The sequence below is a fragment of the Tyto alba genome, unplaced genomic scaffold (genome assembly GCF_018691265.1).
Source record: "Tyto alba isolate M040663 unplaced genomic scaffold, T.alba_DEE_v4.0 Super-Scaffold_8, whole genome shotgun sequence".
In the NCBI taxonomy this organism is placed as follows: domain Eukaryota; kingdom Metazoa; phylum Chordata; class Aves; order Strigiformes; family Tytonidae; genus Tyto; species Tyto alba.
Window position 1 is genome coordinate 16,213,098 of NW_024881329.1, and position 8,691 is coordinate 16,221,788.

Below are 8,691 nucleotides of genomic sequence, written 5' to 3' on the forward strand. Positions count from 1 at the left end.
CACTTTCTGATGATCTTGCTTCCAATTGCTTTAACCCATATAAATCACAGGATGGGTTTTGGATTTTCAGGTAATTGTCAAAGTCTGTTATCCTCATTGCAAAAAGGAGTCAGTTCTGAGAGATTTAACTCCTTCAGTGGAGAACACTGTAAATAGCAGAGAATTAAAAGAAAGGGGGATCAGGTGGGGGAAAAACAGAAGCATCTGGAGGAAATTTCTGCATCACTGGCCAGGCATTTTTGCTCCTAACAGCTCTTTAACCCATATATACATGTTTCTTCATTTATCCAGACACTTGCCTTAACCACAGGGCATAATCTCAATAGAGAACATAATAACCACAGGTTTGAACCTCCACTTTGCCGTAGAAAAGGGCTTTAAAAAAAAAAAAAAAAAAAAAAAAAAAAAAGGATATATTTAATGAAAAATGCTAAGTAGATGCTATATAGAGCTCTAAATATATTTCCATGATTTACTCATGTGCAACCAAGTCAAGGATATTTTTTCTGGTGCCACTGTAAGCTGCAGACTTAACTGAGCCCAGTCACTGAACTCGGCACTTCTCCCTATTCAGGTAAAAATGTCCCTGTGCTTACATTGCAAACAAGATAAAACCACATATTTTTAAAGGAGTGGTGCTAAAAATTGGCTTAAGGGCAGTAGTTTCTTCTAACTGGACAAATACATAATAAGTAGTGTTAGCACAGAGAACAGACAAATAAGCCTCCTTAAATCCATGCTGGCTCTGTGCAGGGAGAGCTGCAAAACAACATACAAAGGAACACTTTGCAGAGCAACCCAAGTGCTTCTGGATGTCATCAGCCAGGTCACTTTATCTCAGTCTTGGCACAGATCTAAGAGGGGTGATGGGCAGTGGCTGTAGCAACCATGGGACCGAGAGGCTGGAAGAGCAGCAGATCCTGGCTGTGAGAAGAACGCGGCGGCAGCCCCGATACCAGGCACAGCAGGTCAGGGAGACAGGGACAAGGGACTGCACATGGAGGGACACTGAACCCCAGCATGTTCACAAGGCTGCTTCACCTCTAGAAAGGTGCCTCAACCACCTGCAAGGTGACTTTGCTTGGCAAGTGGGGAAGTTTTGGAGCACACAGGCTCATTGTTCAGCCATGAAGCATCAACTCAGCTAAATTCCAGTATTAATGAAGATTAACACTCTAAACAATACTATCTGAAAGGAGTAATTCTCCAAACTGTGTTATCTTGGTTGCTTGTTACGATGTGAACGTACCACACTAAGGTTTGAACCCCTGATCAGAAATTTGGAAAGAAAATATCACAAAATGAGAGAAAGTTCATTTTCTAGGCAGTTGCCCTGGCAGGACACCATGAGCATCTCACAGAAGATGCTCCAGATTCTATCAGATAACCAGTCCATTTTAACACCTTTCACTCATTGCCTTATTCACTTTCAATGGTCGAGTCAAAACCAGTAAGAATGAAAAATCATGGCATGCACCTCTGTGAGGTTATGGGAGCTTTCACAGGAGTCAAGCAACAGTGACTACGTGGTTCCATTTTAAGAAAAAAACTTATTAATGTAACTACTTTAGTATTTCACAAGGCAAGTCATGACAGTAACTTGGATTTCTGATTGGGGAAAAAAAAAAATAAAGCCCTAAACTTTTTCTGTGGTTTCTCATGTGAAGTTCTTTGTTTGTTAAAAACAGAGTGCTCTGCATTCAATTTTTTTTTTTTTTTTGCTCTTTCACTGTGAAATGGGAAATCCCCAAATTCCTAGTGAAATGGCTATGGCAATTGTCATACACAAGTAACAAAACTGTCATCTCTCTACCAGCATGAAAAAATCCCACCATTCATACTGCGGAGTGCCAGATGAAAGAACCCATCTGTTCAGGGTTGATAAATCAACTCAGCATTGGGATGTAAGTCTAAATCAGTGAGTGGTTTGCAGGACATCCATAGGAGCAGTGAACTTTTAAAGTCACAGGTTAAATCTAACTTTATTTTGGCTGAAGAATAAATGCTAGGGTTAAGTTTTCAGCTACAGCTCCTCTTACTGGGACACCCATTTGGAGGACATTAGTAATGACTCCCTTTCCTCAACCATGCAGGTGCCAGTGTACGTGGAACAGCTCTGTAGGAATATACTGGTGGAAATGCTTCACCTAACCACGTCCTTATTAGCAGATTCCCAGCGTAAGCCCAGACAGAGCCCCTGTTCTGGGGTCTAAGCCGTGGGTACGAGAGTGCTGGGTATGCCAACATTGTGGCAGCTGGGAACTACCCCGTGGTTGAGGAACAGAAGATAGGGATATTACACAGCCACTTTTCAGCTCCATTACACCGTCAGATGCCTCCAAGGGGCTGGCATCACAGCAGAGAATCTGGCTTACAGTTTATACATATGTGGCTGTTATTCAAAGCCTTCTCAGCTGTTAGTCAAAGCTCCATAATCCCATGATGTCTGCACTTCACTGAGTACAGACCTATGCTTTCTAATCCTGTAGTGCTTTTTCTGGTCATGCTGAACTAGACCTGAATTGTACCATGCCTTGAACTTGAATTCCAAAGAGACAGTTCCAACAATATTTGTAATAAAAAAATTACAAGTACTATTAACTCCCCAAGACAATCTGTGCGTTCCATTTAGGGCACTGGATTTAAAACAAAGACACTGAATTACTTAAGAATAGTTAGAAACTTATTTGCTTTTTCTATCAGTTTACATATCAAAATCAAGTTTAAGCCTTCTCTTGAACATAAATCTCCAAGTATTTAGGATGACATTGCTCTCATAACGTACAAGATGCATAGTTTAAATGACCACTTTGTTAAGCTCTATCGTTCGTCTTCTGAAATTCTGGATAGCTCCAACACTTACCTCCAAATATACTTAATGCCTTGCTCATATGAAAAAATTCGCTGTCTAAGGTGATGGAAAACTGAAGCCAGATTTCAGTGTCAAGACCATTTTCTTATTAAGTCTCCCAGCTCCCTCCTACACTTGGCCGTGAGACACTAAGAGATGTGAAAAAAGGTCACCAGAGATATTTCAACAGCCAGTTTCTCCTGACTACGTTTTTCATTTATTTTTTGTTTACCTTCTCCTAATAAATCCACAATTATCTGGGACACTCAGAGAATGTTTTCTCATCACTTCGCAAAGAACTTAACAAAATCTAGCTAAATAGCATCATTTCTCTTCTGCAGTTAAAGCAGCAGACAACCAGGCCCAGCACAGACAGGCAGTCAATGAAACTGGAGAAGGGAAGAACCTAGCGAGGATGACATGAGACCGGAGCTTAGATCTGCCACAAGCCTCCCAGGTGACTTCAGGCACATCACTTCAACTGAGAGTTTGAAGGAGCGAGGGCAGTAACCTCCATTCTCTCTCCTTCTGTTCCCCAATATATTCGTCTGAGATCAGGTCTGACTCCAAGGACTTAAACCAGTTTGATATCCCCTTGTGTGTCCTCTCACTAGAAAGGCCAATATTCTGGGATAAAAGTATTTATGTAAGTATCTTTATTAAGTATTAACCTTCTTAATTTTAGGCACATACATGAGTAAAAAGTATAGTTATGCTGCCAGTCAGGATGAAGGGTCACAGATTTAAGGAATTAAACCCTCCTCACTCCTCAAATAAACTCTTTCTGTCAAGCCTTAACTGAAAGAAAAATTGGTACAAGTTCCTGTCTGTGATTCAGCCCTTATTACATACTTTCAACCCATGAGCCTTTCATTATATTTTCTCTCCCTTGTCTAGCTGAGAAGGGGAGTGGTGGAACAGCTTTTGTGGGCATCTGCTGTCCAGCCAGGGTCAACCCACCACAGTTAGATGGCTGCCTTCCTTAAAAATCTTAAAAATCTATCTTTACTTCAAAACAAAGCTTTACAATAAAACTATTCAAATTCTATAAGCAAGCTTCCTCTCCAATTCAATTATTTTGATATTTACCTTTTAAAAATATGTGTAATAACACACAAGTCATAAAACTAAGGTGTATATTTTCAGTTTGAACTTAGCAGATTTATAAGCAAACCAGTTACTAGGTTTTAGGACAGTGGTAGCCATAGGCTTTGCAGCTACCAGTTTACATATTATTTAAACATAACTCAAATCTCACACATTTGAAACATACCTCTACATATCTATTTTCCACTTCAGGTGCTCTAAAAACAGAAGAATCATATTCCTTGTGAAAGACAATCATAAATATTCATAACCAGAAACCTTTATACATAGTATTTTTCAAAGTAGTTTTGATATTTCTATCCAAACTTGCAATTATTTTCATGGGTGATACTCTTAACATTTGAATAAATGTCTCAACTAAAAAGCAGAAATGAATACACTTTTGTTCCATGACAAGACATGATGAAGGTGTTATGATTACTTTCAGTCCCCCTTGAATCCCCCTTGCATAGTTTCTAAGGAAACAAGATATCACATAAAATTTCACTTTCCTGGACACCACACATTAAGGACTTTGCTGAAACAGCATCCAAGCATCTCCAGATATCCTTACTGCAGAATTGTAGCTTTTTGGATTACAGGCTTCAAGTATAGTTTATTAAGTGACACTATGAAATATTTTTCTTCCTTTCTCCATTTTTTACTTTTTTTTTTTTTTTTTCTTACAATCTTTTGTTCTGCTACTTTGAGATTAACTCCTCAGTTCTCTTCAAATTGATCCAAAAATCTGAGGGAAACCTTTACTTCACATACCTGCATCTCCCACATTGCGACAATGTTTCTCTTACAACCATAATTGTAATAGGGCACATGAATAGAAAAAGACATATTTAGTAAAATAATATGCTTGGAAGAGACTTTGACAGTGGAAATATTTGCTTTTCACTTCTGCCACCTCCCCATGGGAGTGTGATTTGGCTGGGTGAGGAGGTGAGGTGAGCCGACCCGCACTGTCCCCATTCCTGTCCCCGACAAGGAAGCGGCCCTGGACCATTCCAGCTCGGGTCTTGCACGGTATGGGGAGCTGTAGGGCCAAACACCTGGGACAGTTTGTGCCTGCACAGATGTAGACAATATATCCACCTGGACAAACCCAATTACTTCAGTGTCAGTATTCTCATCTCTCCTATGTCAGGGGAAATTTTTCAGAGCAGCAGTCATTAGTTTATAGGAATTGTTACAAAGCAGACAACACAGAGACATCTTTGATCTAGAGGATGGCTCCTGCCTCTTTCTAACCGATTTACTCATCTTTGAACAACACATCATTACTCAGATTTGAGTAATAACTTTTAGACAGACAAATTAAATTGATTTTGATGTCTGGAGACTTTAACCTGGAGAATTTCACAGAGCTTGGCCAGACAGTCCTTTCTCCAACTTCCTGTTGGCATTGACAATTATTAGTCGTTTCACCTCAGACAAAGAAACCAATTCTGCTTGGTCTGTAGCATACAGAGAGGCAAATTCCAGGTATCACACAGCCCTGACCCTGAAGAAAAGCAAAGGCTCTCCCCAAAGAAAGTGAAGGAGCGTACAGGCATGCACTTCAATGCAATTTTGATCGAGACAAATACAAATTTTTGAGCATGTATCAGATACATGAAGAAAATAAAAAACCAAAACCACACCAAAACCAGACAGGAAATTAATGTATAATGCAAGGAAGAGTAGCAAAAAGGTCTGCAAGACAGAACTGTTTCCTCTGCAAAGATGATCTGGAAACTACCAGTAGCTGATGATATCAACTAACAGAGTCAACAGTGTTCAAAAGAGGGCTGACACAGGATCTCTTCATTTTTTCCTTTTTTTTTTTTTTTTTTTTTTTTTTAGCCTAGGAAGATCATCAAGAACTGCTGCAGAACTCAGATTTAGTTACGACAGGCAAGAGGAGCTGACATATGGCTTCCCCTTCCACAATCACAGGCAAGAGAAAGAGGGATATGTGCATGTTCAGCATTTACCTTTGCTGTGATTATCACTGAATGTACTGAGACTAGAAAGCTTACATATGGAGCCAGAATGCTATTAACACCTATGGCAAATTTTTATATCCCTTTCAAATCCCCCACAATCATAGGGAAGCAAGCTAGTGCAAACCATAGTCCAGAGGATATACTACAAAAGGACTGTCATCTCCACTAACTACAGCTGGCCTTTCATCAGATGCACACATAACCCCCTGTAAAAATCCTCCAGGTGATTGCTCATACTCTCCCTTCTGTTTCCATGCCACTAAGCATGAAAAATAGCTTTGCAGTATGAACTGCAACTGGCTGGCAGGAATGAAGAGGAAAAAGAAATAAGACTTGAAGAGACTTCTGTGAAGTACAGGAAAGCATAATAGGATGTGCTGATGTTTTCTTAAACAACCTGGAGATCTAAGTTGAGACAATTACCACACCAAGTTTCAGGTAGGTATTCTGTTGTTGTTTATTACCTTTCCCTACAATCTACACTCTTGTTATGAGCTAGGCTTATGCATCCCTTTTCTTATTTCAGCTTCAGTTCTAGAGAAAAGGCAAATTACACTTACCTAACTCCATCTAAGATTTTATTCTTTATGGAAGGCAGGGAAGAGCAGGTCAAGGTGAGGTACTCTAGAAAGAGACTGTATATTTAAAATGTTTTATGCAAAAAAAAAGCACAACAGATCTATCTAGTCCCCCCTGCTCTCTGGTTCTCCACACCACTACCTTTTCAAACAGACTGGTGAAGTACTGCTTAATGCATAGTGCATGTCAAACAAGCAAATCCAACAAACAAGTCAAACAGACCACTTCCCCTCCTCCCTCAAATAATGAAAGCTGCACATATAATATCAAGTGAATGCAAATGGGGAAAGTGATTTGAAAATACGTATTTGTCCTCAAGGATCAGTACATCTCGGTGTTTTAAAAATATGGCTGGCAACAACAATTTGCTAAAAAAATAGACTGACTAGCTATGACCTACTGAAAACAAGGTTTACAGTACTAGCAATATATTAGCTGGGCATATTGACTAATGGGAAAAGCTCCCATTTTGCTCCCCGTGCTGTAAAAAGACGTACAAACATGTGAAGTTATTGAAAACGTTCAAGCACAGAGTGGTCCCAGAGGAGTGATGCCAAAACTCGGGAAAAACCACCACGTTCTGGCAGGTGTATGAAAGAGGAGTATTTTAACAAAAACTCATTAAACTGTCCTGTAAGTTTATCGAACGCCTTTTCCCAACTCTGTAGACTATTCTTGCTAGGAATAAATCCATGTGCAAAGAGAAACAGTGAGACTGCAGTAACAGCTCAGGCACTGTTTGCTTATTCCACTGACTGAACGGTTTCAGATGGCAACTAGAAAAGCAGATTACAAGATAATCTTATGGTGTTAATTTTCCTAAGGTTTTCTTGTTGACAGCTCTCTTATCCACTTCCTTCAATAATGTCTCAATTACTTCAAAAGTAATTAACTGTCATATGTATAACTCAGGCATGAAACGTTGATTCAAAAAAAATAGTTGTGTGTGAAAAAAAAATTCCATTAAGGGATAGGCTGAACCACAACTCTACCTCCATGGTATATTCCTTAGCTACATGTTGCTCCTACATTTTAATGTAAGAATTGACCAAAATAAAGGATTAAAAGGCAATCTGAAAACCATGGAAAACTGAGACTTTACTACCACCTTTATAGCATGTCATCTGCCTGTGTTTTTTTTAATATAAGAAGATGAGAAAAAGCATGACACCTTTTAAATATTAAAACATAGGTCGAGTTATTATGACAAAATACTATTCAGGAAGTCTGTTTTAGAGAAAACAATCTTAAACCATGTTTCACTTAAGGCACTAAAAAGGGGCCTTCACTTAGGCTTTTCAGAAAGGCAAGCCCTTGTAAAAAACCCCCCAAATCTCAGTTTCAGAAGAGCAATAAGAAAATCATTAATCACTTCAGAAAATTTTCATCACAGCTGAATGGTTTGATAGTTAAAGGAGCTTGCCGTTTTCCCCTCAACATCCTCTACTTCTGACAGCATTAACCCTCTTTAGCATATGCATATTTCCACAGAACTACTTGCCCTCCATATTCCTCAGATGGCAGTGTGTTCCCTGGTGTTTTTTGCTGTCATTTGCAAGAGATGTTGGTTTGTTCTAGGTGACAAATAAAAAAGATTGGGGCCACCTATCTCCAACTAGGTTGCACAGTCCAGGGTCATTGTCATCTGGTACCCTGAAGATGGTCAAAATTAGTTGCAAACCAATCGCAAGAGTGTTATTTCTACCTCTATGGACACTGCACAGTATCTGTTATTCTCTAAGCTAAATCTGTTTTGGGATCTATGTAGATATAAAGCTCTAAACACAAATCTTCCAAAATTAACATCAATGCATGTATTAACATGAGGCAAGAGACCTGAGTTTCCTACTGCTTTATCTTCTCGTTGTAAGGTTTTGTATTAATTCACAAACAAGCAGTGTAGCACAGCTATAACAGAGTTGCAGAGAAGTCCTTGTCCTCGCAGCCAATTTTCCAGTTGAGTAGTCTTTGTTTCAAGAATGTCCAGTGTTGTGACAGAAGTCAATAATATTAAGAAATTCCTTCTCTTCAGTGCTCTCCTCTTAGCATAACCCATCAGAAGGTTTAATCAAAGTTCAATTCTACTTACTGAATCCTACTCATATTTCAGGCTTAATTACCTAACCCATGATTACCCAAACTAGATCACCATTCCTTCAAGGGAGCTGTCTTTGTGGT